We start from the raw sequence: 6,908 nt of genomic DNA, 5'->3' as shown, positions 1-6,908 counted from the left end.
TGCAGCGTGGCGAGACTACTACAGTGAGTGCAAGAGTAATGTATAATTGGCCCCACAGAAATGTGACAACAAACTCAAGTCAAAAAATTGCCAGCATGTTGTAATGGAATTGTAGGTTAGGTGTTTAAGAAGTTGATCGCAAGAGGGAAGAAGCTGTTGTAATGTCTGATCTGATTACTCGTGGAAACCTATGTGTCGGGATATAATGGTTAACCAGCGCTTTAATGACGGACGGCGAGTCCTCTTTTGCACAAGGATAGGCTTCGGGCCATCCAGAAAAAGTGTCGACAATCATTAATAGGTATCTTTTTCCTTGGACTGTGTCTGCCATGTCGGTGCCGTCCATTACCACCACATCATTCGGGCATCGGCCCACCTCAGTGTGTTGCAGTGCCCTCTTCATTGTGGGGCCAACACTGAAATTCTGACATATATCACAAGAAACACAAAACTCTTTTACCTTACGCAGAAGATCAGGGTGCCACCAAAAGCGCAGCCTGTTCAGCACTGACACATAACTCTCATGTGTTGGGGCGTGTGCTTCCTCAACCACTGACCTCATGAACTATCCTATATGTAACACCAGTCTCCTAGGGCCTCTCGCCGGGCCAAACCACAGCTTCTCCTTTTCGTCATACTCAGCACCTTTCTTTTGCCACTTACGTTTGTCTTCCTCTGGCGCCGCCTCTTGGAGGTCGCACACTACATCAACCGTTACTGCAGGGAGAAAGCCGATCAACTGATCCTGTTTGACAACACAGTTACCTTAAGCATCCGTTTGATAGCCTGCTACTTTCTTAGCTGCAGCATCCGCCACACCATTCCCCCGGGCTACCAGCGTGCTCGCTTTCACATGTCCTGGACACTTGACCACAGCCACCTCCGCTGGCCTATCAATAGCCTCGCTCAGTCGTTGAATCAGCTCTGCGTGGGCTACTGGTCAGTGGACGTAACAAATCCCTGTCGTCTCCATGCAGCCAAATCAACAAACAAGCATCCTACAACATAGGCCGCATCAGAATAAAGAGTAACACTCTGACCCTCAGATAACTCCAGTGCCCTGCACATGGCCAGCAGTTCTGCAGCTTGAGCAGAGGGCAGCCAGTCCGGGCAGCCATTTCTGTAAAAACTCAAGATCTTTTAAAGACAATTCTTGGTATATTAACCCACCTTGTTGACTGGGGATCATAGGATAATTACCGGGAGTGGGGGTATATCTAGTCGGACTCTTAATTCTGGTTCCAGTCTGGGACCTCGTCTTGACTCGGTCCCGGGATGGGGGCTGGTAAGCCTTCTCCATCCATTTTCGGGTTTCACCAGAAGTCATTTGCTGAGCTTGTCGCCGTCGTCGGTCGGTTGCTGTCAAGTTTTTGTCTGTCAGAGGGGGCGGTGGGGGTAGCTCCCCATCCGTTGCTTCCTGTTTTCCCTCTTGATCATCGTCAAATTCAGAGTCAGACTCGTCACTATATTGCGGTTCCCTCAAACGGGAACTTCTTTTATTAAAATTAGAAGTGTTAGATAAATTGTAGAAGTTATCATTTATTTGCTTAGCTTGCATTAGTATTATGGACGATTTTAGATGTCTCGCCTTCGAAAAGATGACTCAGCATCATCCGATGGAAGGGCGCCTGGACCAAGGACGTGATCGGATTTGGTCGGGTCGGGACAAGTGTTGGTCCAATATTTTGTGTTGTGTCTTATTGCTTAGAATACTATGTCTGGGAAAAACCCTCTTATTATCAAATATTTTGTGTTGTGTCTTATTGCTTAGAACATTATGATTTGTAAATCCCTCCTATTTCAAATAAATGCAGGAGCGAGGGGGGGGATTGTTTAGAGCGTGTTGAGAGACTGTGATCTGAACAATCTCCTATACGCCCTCCTCATGAGAAAAAGAAACCAGCGTCTTCATTCCTTTTGTGTCTATTTTTTATAATGTTGGGTAAGATAAATCCAACATTAAATTGGTCCTTCGAGCCGGATGTCAACACACCCGAGGATTCCAGTTGTGGAGCCGACTTCCAGTTAAGAGACCGTGGCCACGGCAAGTAAGACCCTTTACGGGACTGGTCTTCGTTCTCCTCAACTGGGATCTGAAGGTTGACGACAATCCACAGGATTGAAGACGAATGGTGAGTTAAATTTAAAAAAAAAAATGTTTAGGAAAAAAGGATTAAAGAGTGAGTGAATTGCGCCACGAAGAAGTCTGCGGCAGAACAAACCTTGTGTAATACTAGTCACTGGCAAGTGGTCAAGATGGACGTCGGAGTCCGATAAATTCCGTGAGGACTGCGGGGTCCTGTACGTACTTAAATTCCGTATTTCTGTGTTTCTGTGTTTCCGTGTTTTCGTGTGTTTATAAAAACGTTATTAATATCGTGTGTATGTGTAAAAGTATGAATGTATAAGACGGGATTGTAAGTGACAACTGGGTTTGGAAGCAAAGGCAAGAATTCTCCGCCCCAATTGGGGTAGAAGCTTGAGAATTTCCAAAACTCAGACATTTATTGTCACCCTGTCATTTTTGAATAAAGTCAGTATTTAGGTCACTCTAGGTGCAAATGAACTGACTTCCAAATTCACAAAAATGGGAATAAATAACAGTAAACCGGATCGAAAAATAGACCTAACGTGTAAAGATTGGAAATATGTTCAACTACAAAACCATTCCAAAATAGAACATTTAAACACGTGGATAACCAAATACGGTTTCGCTGGCCAGCTAAATTCGCAAAAAATAGTTCAACTTCAAAACGAAATAAAGTGTCGACACAAAAATTATATATCACAAATACAAAAAGATGGATTTGACGACTTACTCTTCTGGTTAAACATGGCGTCAAAAAGAGAAAAAGGAAGGGAGAATAAGAAACACTTAACAAATGAACAAAAAGAGCAGGAAGGTAGACATAAAAATATGTTGTTTCAAAGACAGGAAGATGACGAGACAGGACCAATAATAAGAATTAGCGAGAAAAAGATAATTGAAGAAAGTTGTAAAAAAAATAAGGAAACAAAAGCATCACCACCCTTGTACCCGGTTTTGCCACCTCATGAAAATCCTCCAACTCAAGAGGCACAAACACAACGAATTTTACGATCGGGAGGGGTACAAATGAATTGGTCTAAAACTATGGGAGAAACATTTTCTCCCACTCCCAAAATAACAAATATAACCTCAGACGAGGGAGACATGGATTTATTTCCGATGATTGAAGTGGCAAATCCAAATATACAAGAGGACCAGAAAAAAACAACTATTTTGGTCTATAGGACCTGGACTAATGAGGATGTGAAAAAGGCCGTAGCCGGCATCACACCTTATCAACAACAGTTAAAAAATGCTTTACATGCGAATTCGAAAGAACACATTAACAGATGGGTAGATAAACATTGGATAAACCTAGCAACTGGCCCTCTGGAGGAATATGTTAATCATGCCCTCCACGCAGAAAGACTGTTAGACAAAAAACAAAAAGAGAAGATAGATGTCTTCCTCGACGAAGAAGCAGAAATATACTATCAAGGCAGAGAGAGAGATAATTTTAGAGGACGCGGCAGAGACCGTGGGAGAGTAAGATATGGTAGAAATCGAAATTATTATGATAATACCATCTGTTGGTGCTGTGGAAACAAAGGCCACATTGCACGTGACTGCCCTAAAAAATAAAAAAATAAAAATAAAAGAGAATACGGACAAACTACCGCATGACTAGCCCAGCTTGCTTCCCAACTCAGCAAATCCTCTTGTGTAAACATTACAGAGAATGAGGAGGTGGATTTCAATTTACAGGACATTCTGAGTTTGGACACTGAAAAACCTGAAATAACCAAATAATAATGCATTCTTTTCAGTACCAATAGAAAATAACAGTAAGTTTTGGTTTGCATTCACATTTGAGAAAAAAAAATATATATATACATTTACTAGATTACCGCAAGGTTACTGTGAAAGTCTAATTATTCACAAGTTATGACAACACGCATGTCTTCTGGCATCTACAGATGGAGAGACATGCAAAGATTCATTGACTTTACTGCATCATCTAACAGAAGAGGGACATAAAGTTAACAAAAAATAAATTGCAATGATGTAAAAGACAAGTTAAATATCTAGGCCATAATCTTAAGTATAGGAGGAAGGACTATATTAGAAGACAGGAAAGCTATAGTCTTAAAAAATCCTAAACCACAGACGAAGAAACATATAATAATCATTTTTAGGTCTGACAAATTATTGTAGAGCATGGATTCCAAACTATGCAGAAATTGTTGCACCATTGTCAAAATTAATGTATGAAAACAACCTTAAAATGACATCACCTGTTTAATGGAGTACAGAGGCAGAAAAGGCCTTCTGTGACATTAAACAACATTTGGTGTCCAGTGCTGCGCTAGGCCTTCCAAATTTTATGATAAAACATTCATTCAAATGGTAGATTGTAAAAGCTATTGCATGACCTCCGTACTTACACAACAATACGGTGATAAGCTAAAACCAATAGCTTATTTTTCAACTAGAGAGCAGTTCACCCTTAAGGTCCCACATACAGTGTCTGCTCTCCTATTGCAAACCAATATGGCGTTTTTATCACCTGCAAGACATTTATCTTGCATTGCCATCTTGCTGTCACAACCACATTTGACTGTTGAGCGATGCACAACCTTAAATCCAACCACACTAATACCCTTACTTGATGAAGGCACGCAGCATGATTGACAGGAATTGGCTGAACAAGCTGCTGAATTAGTAGCATTAACCGAGGCATGCAAACTAATGATAAATAAAAGAGATAGATTGACACTTTACAGCCCTAAAAAATAGCAGAAAGAAACACATGGGTTCATTTAACACACTGTAAAAGAGTCATTTCAGCTGAGTACTCAAATAGGGAAGGTGAGCAAAAGTCTGATAACGGAGCGGGAGCAGATGTGTAGATTCTGAAAACGCTTGCTGGTCAGTGAAGAAAAAAGACACCGACCCTTTTAGTGAGAACTCAGCAGAAAGGCACACCCACGTTGGTTATGAGATTCGCTAAGTTGTTACGTAGCAACTTTGGCTACTATGGTGTTGGTTTTGTTTTTGTGGTACATGGGACGTCCCACCCTCAATGATACAACCAATTTTTTTGATAGAAAATCACCTACCAACTGGACCAATATGACAAACCCAATAAAAAAAAAAAAAAAAATATTTCATCATTAACTCGTATCAAAAGGAGTACAGCTGATGATCAAAATTGTGGGCATGGCCTCCAAACGCAGCAAAAAGGTTTAATATTTTGTGCCCCCCAAAATCAAGCTGCTTTAATCCTAATTCCATATGCGGCTCTCACAAATGACGCTCAAGAGAATGGGCAGAATTGGGGATTTAGATATGACTGGTATGCAACTATAGGCTTTGAATGGGAACACCTTATTGGTGAAACAGGTTATGATTGGTCCAGTTGGTCAAAAAGAACAGCAAAAGAACATAGAAAGAAGTTTAACCTAAGAAAAACGGCCCATAGTTTAATATTAAAATACGAACCAAATCACCCAATGTGTTTGATAGTGAGCTTGTGGGCATATACTGGCGGAAAAGATCCCCACTTCCAAGTAGTATTGTGTTATAGGAACCGTGTTAAACCAGAAATGCCATTAAAAACTTCAAAGAAAGGTGGACAAATTTTAATGGTTAACAACATAACTACTGATGATTGGTTCCTTGTTGTCACAGGAGTTTCAGGACAAAATAATAATTGGTTACTATTGGTGGAACAAGCAGCAAATGTAACGAGAAAAGATTGTGTAATTTGCATGGGTCCCAGGCCTTTGTTGCGCATAGTTCCGGCACAATTATCACAAGATTGTATTATTCCATTCATGAACGCTACTGTACCAACTAAGAGGTGTAAATCATGGGATCCTATATATCCCGTAACAGAAGCAGATAAAGACAAACCGATGTTTTCTACTTTAGTAGCACCAAATAATTTCACTTGTATAAACATGATTAGTAAAGGGAAAAAATTAGGACCACTGAACAACACACAGTGTAAAGTAATCTTAAAAGTCGGACCAAATTTTGTGCCAGTGTCACGGAGCGACATCTGGTGGTGGTGCGGAGATGATAGACTGTTTGATAGATTACCTAAAGATATATCTAGATTATGCGCTATTATCACTTTGATATTGCATGTGTCAGTTTACCCTATGCCTGTTCAAGATTTAATGGAAAGGGCACTAATGTTTTTGTCCAATCTAGAACATATACAAAAAAGAGATTTGTCCTGGCAGGGGCAAAATAATCCAACATACATCGACGCCATAGGTGTTCCACGTGGGGTTCCTAATCAATACAAATTGGCTGACCAAGTTGCAGGAGGATTTGAGTCTTTCATATGCTGGTGGTGTACGATTAATAAAAATGTTGATGGGATAAACTACATCCACTTCAATGAACAGAGATTAGGAAATTGGACTCAGAGTGGGTTGAAAGCTGTGCACGAGCAGCTCAAGGACGTTCCAAGGCCGCATAGCTGTCGACATGCTCCTCGCAAGAGAGGGAGGTGTTTGCGGTAAGTTTGGAGAACAAACAATACTGCTTCAGATGGCAGCTTGACCAGAGCCATCGATGGTCTACGGACCCTCAATCAACACTCCTTGTGGGACAGCTCGAATGGACGTTTTTGGTAAATATAAAACCCTAATTTCACCAATATTGATATCAATTGCTGTTTTTGCAGCCATTCTGACATTATGTGGATGTTGTTGTATCCCATGCATTCGGGCATTAATCAGTAAATTAATCACCACAGCCATAACCCACATGGAATTGTATGGAGCTGATGTATCCATTACTGTATGATGATAATGATGATTATGATGATAATGATGATTTTGCTTTAACTGATTTGTTTCCTGAT

The sequence above is a fragment of the Phyllopteryx taeniolatus genome, chromosome 4 (assembly GCF_024500385.1).
Source record: "Phyllopteryx taeniolatus isolate TA_2022b chromosome 4, UOR_Ptae_1.2, whole genome shotgun sequence".
Taxonomy (NCBI): Eukaryota; Metazoa; Chordata; class Actinopteri; order Syngnathiformes; family Syngnathidae; genus Phyllopteryx; species Phyllopteryx taeniolatus.
This window is presented reverse-complemented; position numbering follows the sequence as displayed.